Raw genomic sequence first — 13,510 nt, 5'->3', positions numbered from 1 at the left:
AAGGGAAGGGCTTATTTTCGGGATAGGTCTTATTATCGGGGAAACACGGTAGTGGGACACTATGTGTTGATTCCCTAGACATCTTAAACATCAAAGATATTTAATGTAAGGATTTTTTTTTCTTAACCAACATAATGCATAGTGTGATTATATGTCTTGTCAAGTTTATTTTGCATGGATTTTTCTAAAATAATTTTTCATCATTTATTCCTCATTTCATTTTTACAATTTTCATTTGTACCACAGCAGGTAACAGCTGGGTGGCTCAGTGGATACAGCACCAGCCCTAGAGTCAGGAAGATTCCTCTTTCTGAGTTCAGATCCAGCCTCAGACACTTAATAGCTGTGTGACCCTGAGCAAGTCACTTAACCCTGTTTGCCTCAGTTTTCTCATCTGTAAAATGAGCTGGAGAAGGAAATGGAAAACCCCTCCAGTATCTTTGCCAGGAAAACCCAAATGGGGCCACAAAGAATCAGACCCAAACAAACAGCAACAATAACAACAAGAAGTGGGTATTAGGGAGAAAAAACTGGATTTGGAATCAGAGGATCTATTTTTGAGACTCGGCTCTTCTAGTTCCAGTAGGCTAATCAGTACTCTTCCCTGGGCCTCAGTTTACTTACATTTAAGATGAGGGACTTGGACTAGATGACCTCTGAGGTCCCTGTGCGTTCTAGATCTGTGATCCTGTTATTGCCTACTGCTATTATAGTGCATGAGTCTGAATTAAAATTAGGTAAGACTTCTGAGGTTATTGTTGCCATGGCTTTATCTTACTCATTGAGAACAAAAGGCAAAACTTTGTTTGGGGAGTAGAGTGGCTGGTATCAGACATCGAAACCTAATGCAGAGGCCAGGGGCAGATAGCTTTGTTAAGATGCTAGAAAATTTAAGGAAAATAAATAACCAAAGTAACTAGTTCAGAAACACAAGCAGAGTCAGAATGAGGAGACACTGAGAGAGCAGCTTAAATCAGTAAAGCTGATCTCTGCTCTGGAACACTAAACCAGAATTAAGCAATTGACCAACCTCAGCCTCTCCAGTACCAGGGATTCCAGGCATGTAATAAGTTCCTAGGGCTTCTTGCCTCCCTGAAGCATCCCCACATTGGTCTTGGTTTTGCAAGTCTTGTACTGTGGCTTCTTCTGAGTATGAGTTGGACTAGATTACCACTTCAAGCTCTGAAATTGTCACACTGTCACAGGGTCTTAGCTTTGACCCACTGCTTCAGCCTGTTGAATCTATTTTGGATCCTAATTTTGTCATCTCTCCAAGCTTTTTACCATCTGCAGATTGGATAAACATACCTTCTATGCCTTCACCCAAACTATACTGGACAGATCTCTTAAACTTTCTCTACTTTTGCTCCTTCATCTACAAAGCAGGAATGATAATAATAATTCCCTTACCTACCACGTAAAGTTGCCACAAATAAAAATCCATGATGGATGTGAAAGTGCTTAGAAAAGCCAAAAAATTGCTTTTAAAAATGCAGTCTTATTATTAATATTATCATTATGCATCCACGTAGGCATTTAATTGCCTAGATAATCTGGAGGATTGATTTACTGTCTACAATGACAAGAACATCTTGGGAGGCTTTATACTGGAGAACAGGAGAGAAGAGCTCAAAGAAACAAGAGCTAGGGGAAAGGGAAGAAACAAAAAAAATCAGTAAAAGAGAAAAGATTTAGAGACATTATTCCTTAAATGTAGAATAAAGAAAAGTGACTTTAAAATAGTCTATAATGAGAATTGTCACTGAAATGAACAGCTCCCAGAGCAGTGGAAAGTACCTTGGATTTGGGCTTGAAGGATAAGTTTTTTGTATGGGATCTTGAGGAAGTCTCTTAGCTTTTGGGTGCCTCCATTTCCCCATTTGAAAAATGAGGAGGTTAGATTTAATGACCTCTTAGGTCACTCCAACCCTAAATCTATGCTTCTATGAAAGTTTACTGTTACCCTTGTGATAAAGAATGCAAACAAACTGAGCAGGGAGAAATCCAACCAGTAAAATTAATCCAGCCAATAGCAAAAAGAATTCTAAAAAAATCTCTTAGAGACATTAGGTAATTTAACAATAACATCCAAGGCCAGAGGTATTAAAAGAATAGAAGTACATCGAATACATTTAGACTGATCTTTTAGCCAGATTTAAAAAATTTAATAATACATCACAGTGTTTTTTTTTCTTTTTTCCATTCTGTCTTTTGCTCAGACTTCACAATCTGTTGAATAAAGGTAGTGCAATATACCGTTAGCACATTTATTACAGAGATCACAGAAGTTGTTTTTAGCCAATATCTTCCTTAAGTACTACATGATCTGGCCTCCTTTTGCCTGTTCATCCTTATTTCCTAGAGCTCCCTTTATTCCTAGTCACTCCTTTATTCTGTGGCAGATGCATCTTTTTTTTTCAAATGCTTTATTAACTTCTGATTTACATAATTCATTTCCACCAGATTTTGAGTTACAAATTTTCTCCCCGTTTTTCCCCTACGCACCGCCCCAAAATAGCAGTCCCACAGGATATCCCCTCCTCCAATCTGCTCTCTCCCATATCTTCTCCCAAACTCCCAAACTTTTCCAGTAGGGCATGGTGGATCTCTATGCCCCAGTGCCTGTATATCTTATTTCTCAATTACATGTAAAATAGTATTAATAAAAGTATATATATATATATATATATATATATATATGTGTGTGTGTGTGTGTGTGTGTGTGTGTATGTATGTATGTATTTTTTTTAACATTTGATTTTAAAACTGAATTCCAGATTTATTCCCTTCCTCCCTTGTCACCCACCCTTACTGGGAAGATAAGCAGTTAAGTAGAGGTTGTACATGTGTAGCTAATGCAAAACATTAACATAGTAGATATATTGTAAAAGACTGACTATATTTCTCTCCCTCCTATTCCACCTCCCACTTGTTCTATTATCTACTTTGATCCTGTCCCTTTTCAAAAGTGGATGCTTCCAACTTCCCTCCCCCCCAGCCTGCCCTCCCTTCCATCATCCCCCCTCTTATCCACTTCCCCCCCTACTCTCCTGTAGGGTGAGATACCCTATTTAGTGTGTATTTCATTTCCTCCCTGAGACAAATTCAATGAGAATAAGGTTGACCCATTCCCTTTTGCCTTCCTATTCTTCCCCTCCTTGTAATCATTTTCCCTTGCCTCTTCTATATGAGATAGTTTACCCCATCCTGTCTCTCTCCATCTCCTCTCATTATATTCCTCTCTCACCTCTTAATTTCACCTTTTAAGTATCATCCCTTCCTGTCAAATTGGTCCTGTGTCCTCTATGTATAGCTGTAAATATATGTGCACACATTTACATGTGTATTCATACACCAGTATACCCTCTGATATAGACTATATATATATATATATATATATATATATACACACATATTTCTATTCCCTTCAACTATTTTCATACTGAGAAAAGTTTCATCAGTTACAATTATCATTTTTCCGTGTAGGAATGTTAATAGTTCAACTTTGATAAGTTCCTTATGATTTCTTTTCCCTGTTTACCTTCTCATGCTTCTCTTCCTTCTTGTATCTGAATGTCAAATTTTCTATTCAACTCTGGTTTTTTCATCAAGAATGCTTGAAAGTCCTCTATTCCACTGAATGACCACATTTTCCCCTGAAACATGATACTCAGTTTTGCTGGGTAGGTGATTCTCGGTTTTAATCCCAGCTCCTTTGCCCTCTGGAATATCACATTCCAAGCCCTTCGAACCCTCAGTGTAGAAGCTGCCAGATCCTGGGTTATCCTGGTTGTGTTTCCACAATATTCAAATTGTTTCTTCCTGGCAGCTTGTAATATTCTCTCCTTGATCTGGGAATTTCAAAACCTGGCTATAGTATTCCTAGGAGTTTTCTTTTTGGGATCTTTTTCAGGAGGTGATTGGTAAATTCTTTCAACCTCTATTTTGCCCTCTGGTTCCAAAACATCAGGGAAGTTTTCCTTGAGAATTTCTTGGAGGATGATTTCTAGGTTCTTTCTTTGATCATGGATTTCAGATAGTCCAATAATTTAAAAATTATCTCTCCTGGATCTATTTTCCAAGTCAGTGGTTTTTCCAATGAGATATTTCACATTGCCTTCTATTCTTTCATTTGTTTGCATCTGTTTAATAGCATCTTGATTTCTCATAGAGTCACTAGCTTCCATTTGCTCCAATCTAATTTTGAAGGAATGATTCTCCTCAGTGAGCTTTTTGGTCTCTTTTGCCATTTAAATTGGTCTGTTTTTTAAGGTGTGATTTTCCTGAGTCAGGCTGTTGATTTTCATTTCATAATTTTCTTGCATCGTTCTCATTTCTCTTCCCAATTTTTCCTCCACTTCTCTTATCTGCTTCTTAAGGTCCTCTATGTCCTGTAACCAGCTCGTATTTTCCTTTGAAGCTTTTGGTGCAGGAGTTCTAACTTCACTGTCTTCCTCCTGTTCCATGCTTTGATCCTTTTTGTCCCCAAAATAGGAGTCTAATGTTGGAATCTTCTGTTTGCTTTGTTTCTTTTGCCTGGTCATGTTGCCCCTCAGTCACTTGAACCCTGGGCTTTTTGCCACAGTAGAACTCTGCCACCAGACGGGAGCTTTTGTCCCATATGCTGGGGTTTTCTTAACTGCTGGAGGTATTAGATGGGTACCCTCTCTGAGGCCTCCACATGCTCTGGCAGGCTGGACATACAGCCCAGGACCTCCACCCTAGACTGCAATCCAGATCCAAGAAGCTTAAAGCAAGAGCGATAACCCCTCAGACTTGTTGCTTGGTGCCCCTACACTCTGCAGGCCAGGAGCTGAAGCCTCCACATGACTCTACTGCAGCCCTCAGCGGCTTTTTGCCCTGGAGGCAAAAGCCAACACACTCCCAACTAGTGGGTCTCAAAGTTCATGCTGCACTAACCTCTCACTTTGTCCTTAGCATCTATGTGTTGATAATTCTGGAGACAGCCACAGCTGCTGGTGATCTGGAGTTCCTCAAGCCAGTGGTTGGTCAGGCCTGCCCTGGGGCTAAAGCCTCAGTGTGGGGCTGGGCTCAGCTCCCAGAGCACTGTGTTGGCCGATTACTGCCGGCCTGCTGGGCTGTCCTCAGCAGGAGGTTAGCTTCTCTGTGTCATTTTGTGGGTTCTGTAGTTCCAAAGTTTGTTCAGAGTTCCCTTTTACATGGATTGGGAAGGTGGGAGCCGGAGCTGCTCGGAGGTCCTGTTTATACTCTGCCATCTTGACTCCACCCCCAGATACATCTTTAAAAAAAATTATTTTTTTACTTTTAGTTTACAACATTCAGTTTCACAATTCCTTGAGTTCCAACTTTTCTCCCCTTCCCTTTCCTCCCCCTTCCTCCCCATGGTGCCATGCAATCAAATATAGGTTCACATTAAACATTAGTCAAGGTATAAAGAAGGATTATAACCAAAGGAGTGAAGAATGAGAAAGAAGGGACAAAATAAAACAAAGCACAAAAGAGAGCAAGTAGTTTGCTTCAGTCTGCATTCAGACTCCGTAGTTCTTTCTCTGGATGTGGATAGCCCTTTCCATCATGAGTCTTTTGTAGTTGTCTTCTAACCTTGTATTGCTGAGAAGAGGCCAGTCTATCAAAGTTAGTCATCGCATATGTGATGTGTCTGTAATTGTGTACACAGTTCTCCTGTTTCTGCTCCCCTCACTCAGACTCAGTTTATCTAAGTCTCTCCAGGTTATGATGAAGTCCATCTCATTGCAGACACATCTTGCTTACTCTCACCTCTCTGTGTTCATTCTCATTTTCCCCCTCTTAGGTCCAAATCTTACCCTTCACTAGATCTCCATTGATCATCCACAGCTACTGTCTTTGAATTCCTATAACATTTGTTGTCCATATTATATGATTATTACTGTTATTGTCAGTCAAAAAGCATTTATTAAGTGCCTACTATGTGTCAGGTACTGTGATAGGCATTGGGGATAGAAAGAAAGGGATGGATAGAAAAAAAGGGAAAAGATAGTTCCTACTCTCAAGTAGCTTTCAATCAAATGGGTGAGACAGCATGTAAAGAGCTATGTACAAACGAGACACATGGCATAAATTGGAGATAATGAATAGAGGGAGGGCACTAGTATTAAGGGTGATCAGGAAACACTTCTTGTAGAAGGTAGGTTTCTAGATAGGATTTGAGGGAAGCTAGGAAGTGGAGATGATGAGGGAGAAAATTTCAGGTTTGGAGCCCAGCCAAAGGAAATCAAAGAGTCCAAAGATAAGTGACTTGTTCAAGGAGCTGCAAGAAGGCCAGTGTCATTGGATTATAGAATACATAAGAAACAAGGTTGGAAAGGTAGGAGGGGGCCAGATTATGAAGGGCTTTGAAAGTCAAAAAAGATTTTATATTTGGTTGAAAAAACAAAAACAAGATTTAATTTTGTATATCATATCTTTGATTATATTTAAAGTCATTTAATTTTACATTAGAGGTAATTTGGAGCTGCTAGAGTTGCTTGAATAGAGGAGTACGATGCTGTTTGGGAAGATCACTTGGAGTGGAGATTGGGCTGGAGAGAGGCAAGCAGACCAACAAGGAGGCTATTGCAGTAATCTAGGAGGGAGTAATCTGATAAGGCCCCGTACCACTGTGGTGGGAATGTCAGAATGGTGAAGGAGGCAAATATGAGAGATGTTACAAAGGTAAAATCAATAGTTCTTGACAGGAGATTGCATATGAGTGGGGTGAGAGAGAGTGAGGAGTCAAGGATGCCACCTACATCGTAAACTTGGGTGACTAGGAGGATGCTGGTGCCATAGACAGTAACAGGGAATTTTGGAAGATTGGAGAGTATAGGTGTAAAGATGAATTTAGTTTTGGATGTGCTGAATTTCAAACATATATGGAACATCCAGTCCAAATGTCTAATGGACAGTTGGAGATGTGAGACTGGAGTTTAGGAACACAGTTAGGGCTGGATAAGGAGATTGGAGAATTGTCTGCATAAAGATGATGATTAAATCCATGGGAGCAGATAAAATCACCAAATGAAGTAGATAGAGGGAGGAAGGGAAGACCCATGATAGAACCATGTGAGTCACTCACAGTTAGAAGGCGTTAGCTGGACAAAGATCCAGCCAAGAAAACTGAGATGCAGCAGTCAGATGGGGGAAAATCAGAATAGTTTTATGAAAACCTAGAGGGAAGAGAGTATCAAGAAGAGATTGATTAACAGTATTAAAGGCTGCAGAAGAGTTCAAGAAAGGATGAGGATGGAGAAAAGGTCATTGAACTAGTCACTTAAGCGATCACTGGCAGCTTGGGAGAGAGCAGTTTGGGGTGAATGATGTGACTGGAAACCAGACTATAGACTGAGAGGATAAGAAGTAGAAATATATATTGCAGATGACCTTCTCAAGGAGTTGAACCCAAAAGAGAGGAGAAATATAGGACAATAACTAAGAGAGTGTGGATGAATCAAGTGAGGGATTTTGGGGACATGGGGGGGTCATGGACATAGTTATAGATAGTAGGAAAGTAGCCAGAGATTATAAGTGAGAAGATAAGTGAGAGAATTGGGATAACATGGGGAAATTTTGCTAGTGTATCAGTATGAAGGTGGGAGTTGGGGAGGAGAGAAAGCCTGCAAACTAGATACTGATCTCATTGAGGAAGGGAGGTGAAGAGTCCTGGAGGTCAGTAGACAATAGACTTGTTTGGTGGTAGATATGGAGTAAGTGAACCTCAAAGGAGGAGAGGTTACTGAGTCATGGTGGTAGAGGGGGAGCTTGGAAGTCGCAGTGGGGAACAAGGAGCATTCCCCTGACTCACTGGTTGAGATGGGGGAATGAGTGAAAGTGTAACCAGTGTTGAAAAGAATGGTCTATGAGGCAAGGTCACCAAGAGAGAACATTTATATGTTCATAGGAAGCAATGAGAAAGGAAAAGATTTATATGTTGCCTGCAGTTGCTTATGGTCTCAAGGTATATATTCCTCTCTCCTCAACTATGTGTGAAATCAGGTAAACACCTTTAGGACTTTAGACAGGGTCGTTTGTGCTTTTCACAGAATCTTGTAAAGCATAGCACACACACAAGAAAAAACAAACTAAACACCAACAAAAGGCAAAACATGTGGATAAAATGGTGACAATGGTAGGTATTGGACTCAGTGATAGTTCTTATTGAGGTGCTTGGATCTTCACTTTCCTTAGCTACATACAATAGATTGTTCAGGGGAGGCAGCTTTTAATGGTGAGTGTGTTCTTCTCAGCAGGTGCTGTCTAGTCTTCTTAATAGAATTACATCTAGAAACAAAAGAGTACATGTGGACATGACCACAGTATCTTGGATCTCTATTAAAGGAAAGAAACAAGCATTAATTACTACCATGTGTCAGGCATTGTGCTAAGCCTTTTATAAATTCCAGCTCATTTCATCCTCACTACAACCCGGGGAGGTAAGGTGCTATCTCCATTTTACAGTTGAGGAGCCTGAGGCAGACAGAGGTTAGGTAACTTGCCTAGGATCACACAGCTATTAAGTGTTTGAGTCTGGATTTGCTGGCTGCCTATGGGGGGCAACAGTCTATACTTCCTGGAATATATGTAGCCCCCAACATTACATAAGGTCTCGTATAATGTGATGGTCACAATAACATTGTATAGGCATCCTCTGACGATGATTTGGACATTATAGTGCTTTATTTTTAGAGTATATATTAGTAAGTCAGAGGAGGCGTTATGATATAATAGAAAGAACACTGGACTTAAGGTCTTAAGTCACAGAATATTAGATTTAGAAGTACCCTGGGAGGTCATATAGCCCCACTTCTGTCCTACAGAGGAGGAAATTGAAACCCAGAGATGAATCAACTTGTCCAAGGTTGTACAGGGACTGAATGAGAGAGATAGGACTAAAATACATGCTTTCTCACTTTCTTTTATATAAGCAATTGGGGTTAAGTAACTTGCTCAAGGTTACACGGACAGGTGTTTCTGCGTGGGTGCTAAGTATCTGAGCCTGGATTCGATCCCCAGGTCATCCCGACACTGGGGCCGGTGCTCTTACTCGCTGTGCTACCTGGCCGTCCCTGTTTTCTCACTTTTAGTCTAATACTTTTCTGCTCCACAATGTTTGAATTCCAGCTGTATGATCATAAGCAAGTTGTTTAAACTTTATGAGTCATGTTTTCCTCATTGTAAAAGGGGGATAATAGAACTTTAGACTTTTTACCCCACTGGGATCCTTCAGCAAAAGTAGTTTGTAAATCTTGAAGATACCCTACAGGGTGTCCCAAAGTCAAAGTGTAGCTAGGTGGCACATTAGAGTGCTAGCCAGACTCAGATACTAACTAGCTATGTGCCTCTGGGCAAGTCATTTAATCTCTGCTTGACTCAGTTCATCTATAAAATAGGGATAATAATAGCCCCCATCTCCCAGGGTCATCGTGAGGATCAAATCAGATAATACTTGTAAAGTGCTTAGCACATAGTAAATGCTCTATAAATGTTAGCTATTAGTTATTATTAGACTATTAAAGCTTAAATAAATGTTTGTTTTTTTTTAACCTTTACTAGTATAAAACATGATTAAGATTTATGAGACACCTGTATAAACAAAAGCAGAATATATTTTACTAATCCAGTCTTGGGGGAGTGAATAAAAGTATTAGATTTTCATTTTTTAGCATCCATAGAGCACTTTTTTTCTCTTATAAGTTTTTATTTATACACACACACACACACAAGTATTCTTTGCTCAGACAGAATAAATTCTAATTTGTCTATATTACTTAAGTTCATATGCTTGATTTGACTTGATTGTTTATTAAGGCCGGCCTATATAGGGATTCCAGCAAGATCCTGGGATCATAGGTGTATAGCTTGAAGAGACCTAGTTGAATCCCTTTAGTTGAATCCCTAAGTTCAAACCTGGCCTCAGATACTTAACTAGATTTGTGACCTTGGGCAAGTCATTTAACATTTGCCTCAATTTCCTCATCTAAATGGGGATAATAATAGTACCTACTTCATGGGGTTGTTGTATGGATCAAATGAACTAATATTTATTTATTTTTATGCTTTGATCTCTTTGGGCATATAGGCCTAGTAGTGGTATTGCTGGTCAGATAGTATGCACACTTTAGTACTCTTGGGGGAAATTATGCAACAGTGATGGAAATTAGGTATAAACCAATATTTCATAAAAAAAATTAAATTGTTTTCCATCATGGGTTGGCCAGGTCATAGACGCAACAAAAGTCCATTGGTGTACCTATTTTCTTTCAGTACTAACAACAGTTATCATTTTCCTTTATTTTAAAAAAAAATCAACTTTGCCAATATATAGTGTGAGATGGGACCTCCAAGTTGCCTTAGTTTGCATTTCTCTAATTATTAATGATTTGGATAATTTTTATATTGTTATTGATAGCTTAAATTTCTTCTTTTGAGTGGTTCTTATTCTTACAAATTGAATCAATTCCATAATATATCTTTAATATAAGATTTTTATCAGAGAAAGTTGCTACATTTTTTTTCCAGTTTGCTTCTTCTTGGCTAGTTTTTAACTACACTGATTTTGTTTGTGCAAAAATGTTTTAGTTTTATATAATCAAAATTGTTCATTTTATCTTCTGTGAACTTCTCTAACTCCTGTTTGTTCATGAACCTTTCCCCTTATCCATAAATCTATAATTTCTTCTTGGTTCTTCCAATTTGCTTTTGATGTCACCCTTTATTTCTAAGTCACATATCTATTTGAAGCTTTTCTTAACATATGGTGTGAGATACTGGTTTTTACCTAATTTCTGTCAAATGTCCAATATTCCCAGCTGTGGTTTTTTTTTCCCTTTTTGGAATTCCCAGCTGTTTTTATTCAATATTGAGTCCTTATAAGATGGGATCTTTGGTTTTATAAAGCATTCTACAACTATATTCATTTGCTTCTGTAACTTCTGTTCCTCATTTATTCCACTTGTCAACTTCAGTGTTTGATTGAATTATTTTGTGAATTGTTTCAATCTATTTGTGGCTTATTCAGTTTCTTTTTCTGAGACTAGATTATTTGAATTCTCCTTTTTTCTTCTGTTAACCTGGATATTTTACATTTTTAAATATAGTCATCCATTTCATTTATCTCTGTTTGCAAAAGTTTTTTTTTTAATAATTTCTGGTATTTCTTAATTTTTTTGTGAATTATTCTTTTTATTTTCAATACTAATAATTTGAATCTATTTAAAAATCAGATTAGTTCATGTTTTATATTTAATTTAAAGAAATTTTATATAAAATTTATTTTCATGTATAAATTCAGTATTTTTGTTTTCAATTTTATTCATCTCTTTTTCAGAAATTTTCAGAATTTCTGTGTTGATATTTTGTTGTTTGTTGCTTTTCTAGATATTTTAAAAAGTTTCATGTCTCATTTATTGAACTGTTTTTTTTCTCTATTTGGCTGATAAAAGTGCTTAAAGATACAGATTTTCTCCCAAGGACTATTTTGGCAGTATCTTTCAAGTTTTGTTCCGTTGTCACAGTATTGTCATTCCCTTTGATGAAATTCTGTGTTGATTCCTCTGTTTGAGTCAATTTCCTCATCTGTAAAATGGGGATAACAATAGCACCTACCTCCCAGGGTTGTTGTGAGGATCAAATGAGATAATAATTGTAAAGTGCTTAGCACAGTGCCAGTGCATTGTAGGGGCTGTATAAATGGTAGTCATTATTATTATCATTACTTTGTGACTTGTTCTTTATGCATACCAATTCTTTAGGGTTAAGTTATTTAGCCAATGCTTTCTTCCGAAGGTCTGTTATTGAATATAATTTTCTTATAAAGGATATGGGTTTTTTTGGAGGGGGAAGGTAGGGCAGTTCAGGTTAAGTGACTTACCCAAGGTTACATGGCTAGGAGTTTTTGTGTGTGTGTAAGTGTCTGAGGTCAGATTTGAACTTAGGTCCTTCTGACTCCAGGGCTAGTGCTCTATTCACTGTGCCACCTAGCCACTCCTAAAGGGTATGTTTGATAATTCTGTTTTTCTTTGTTTGTGAGATTTTTATGTCCTAATACATGGTTAGTGGTCAGTCTTTGTAAAAGTCCCATGTACTCCTGAGATATGTGTATGTGTGTGTATGTAGGCATATATATACATACATATATGTATACATTCACACATACATATATATTTCCTTTCTATTCCCATTCATTAGTCACCAGTAGTCATTTCTAACTTTATGCAATTTTATTTGGAAATAAATTTATTTTTCTTTCTTGTTTCTTTTTTGTTAGATTAGATTTGTTTATGTCTAAGAGGGAGGTAACGGGAGGTACATTAGGTCTTAAACTGTTAGTTTTACTGTTTTTCCCTATACATTTAAAATTTTTTCTTTCAGGTATTTAGATGAAATGTCATTTGGTATGTGTGTATATGGTAGATGAATTGATAATAATTCATAATCTGTGTTTCCTTTAAGCATTAAGTAGTTTATTTCTTTTAATAAAATCTATTTTTACTGTTGCCTTATCAGAGATCATAATTGTTGCCCCTTATTTTTTGTGTTCACCAGAAATATGATAGATTTTGCTCCAGCTCATTATTTTAACTGTGTAAATCTTTATATTACAAGTTTGTTTCTTGTAAATATCATGTGTTGGCTTCTGCTTTCTGATCCATTTTGATATTATCTTCCATTTTATGGATGAGTTTGTCCCATTCATACTCACATTATGATTGTTAATTGTGTATTTTCCTCCAGATTATCCTCAAACACTTTTTTACATTCTTAGTCCCCAATCTCTCCCTTTATCAAGATGAGGGTAATGAAAGAGGAGAATGTGCCCAGAACTACTGATCTGTATTCGATGCTATCTGTTTCCTCTCCTGTGCCCCTCTTTTCTTTCCCTCACCCACATCACAATTTCTTACCCTTTGTTTCTTTTTAACATCCCTTCATGATCCATATTCCAAGGTTGGAGTTTGTTTTGTTTATGATCAGTCCTTCCTTGAATTTATTCTTATTCTTATCCTCTACCTTGTCTCCCAGTTCCTTTTCAGCTGAACATATTTCTACACCAAAATCTTTATGTGTGTGCATGTTTTCTGCTTGCTTTTGTGTGGTTCACATGAAGGTGAAGTTCAGGTGATGTCCACTCTCTCTACCCCTTCCTTGATGTTTATATAATCTTCTTATATACCTTGGCTTTGGGAGGTAGTAATAAGAGACACCCCCTTTCTTTTCCTTTCTTCCCTGGTTTATTATTTTTTACCCTTCCTTTTATTTCTTTTCTTAAGCTCATCAAAATGTAGTACAGCCACTCTCATATCCTCTTTTTATTTAACTCCTTTTTTTGATCCTTGATTACATTAGGTTTCTGGAGCACACTTGTTTTTCTTCCTTTATTAGAATGTAAACACTTCTTCCTTGTAATAATCTCTTCCAATTGCTCAAATGTATTTACCTTTTTATATTTGATTCCTATGTTTGCATTTCTTTCTTTCTTTCTTTCTTTCTTTCTTTCTTTCTTTCTTTCTTT

At 37.6% G+C, this 13,510-nt stretch overlaps 2 protein-coding genes across 2 annotated transcripts in view; one reads left to right on the top strand and one right to left on the bottom strand.

Moving 5' to 3' along the window:
• Positions 1–13,510, bottom strand: part of NBN (nibrin) — a 267,933-nt gene that overhangs the window by 94,783 nt on the left and 159,640 nt on the right. The gene's annotated exons all lie outside the window — the stretch shown is intronic.
• Positions 1–13,510, top strand: part of DECR1 (2,4-dienoyl-CoA reductase 1) — a 63,072-nt gene that overhangs the window by 38,371 nt on the left and 11,191 nt on the right. The gene's annotated exons all lie outside the window — the stretch shown is intronic.

This window comes from Petaurus breviceps, unplaced genomic scaffold (genome assembly GCF_028583685.1).
Source record: "Petaurus breviceps papuanus isolate PSGF00001 unplaced genomic scaffold, PetGlider_PUasm1.0 179, whole genome shotgun sequence".
Classification (NCBI taxonomy): Eukaryota; Metazoa; Chordata; class Mammalia; order Diprotodontia; family Petauridae; genus Petaurus; species Petaurus breviceps.
This window is presented reverse-complemented; position numbering and strand designations above follow the sequence as displayed.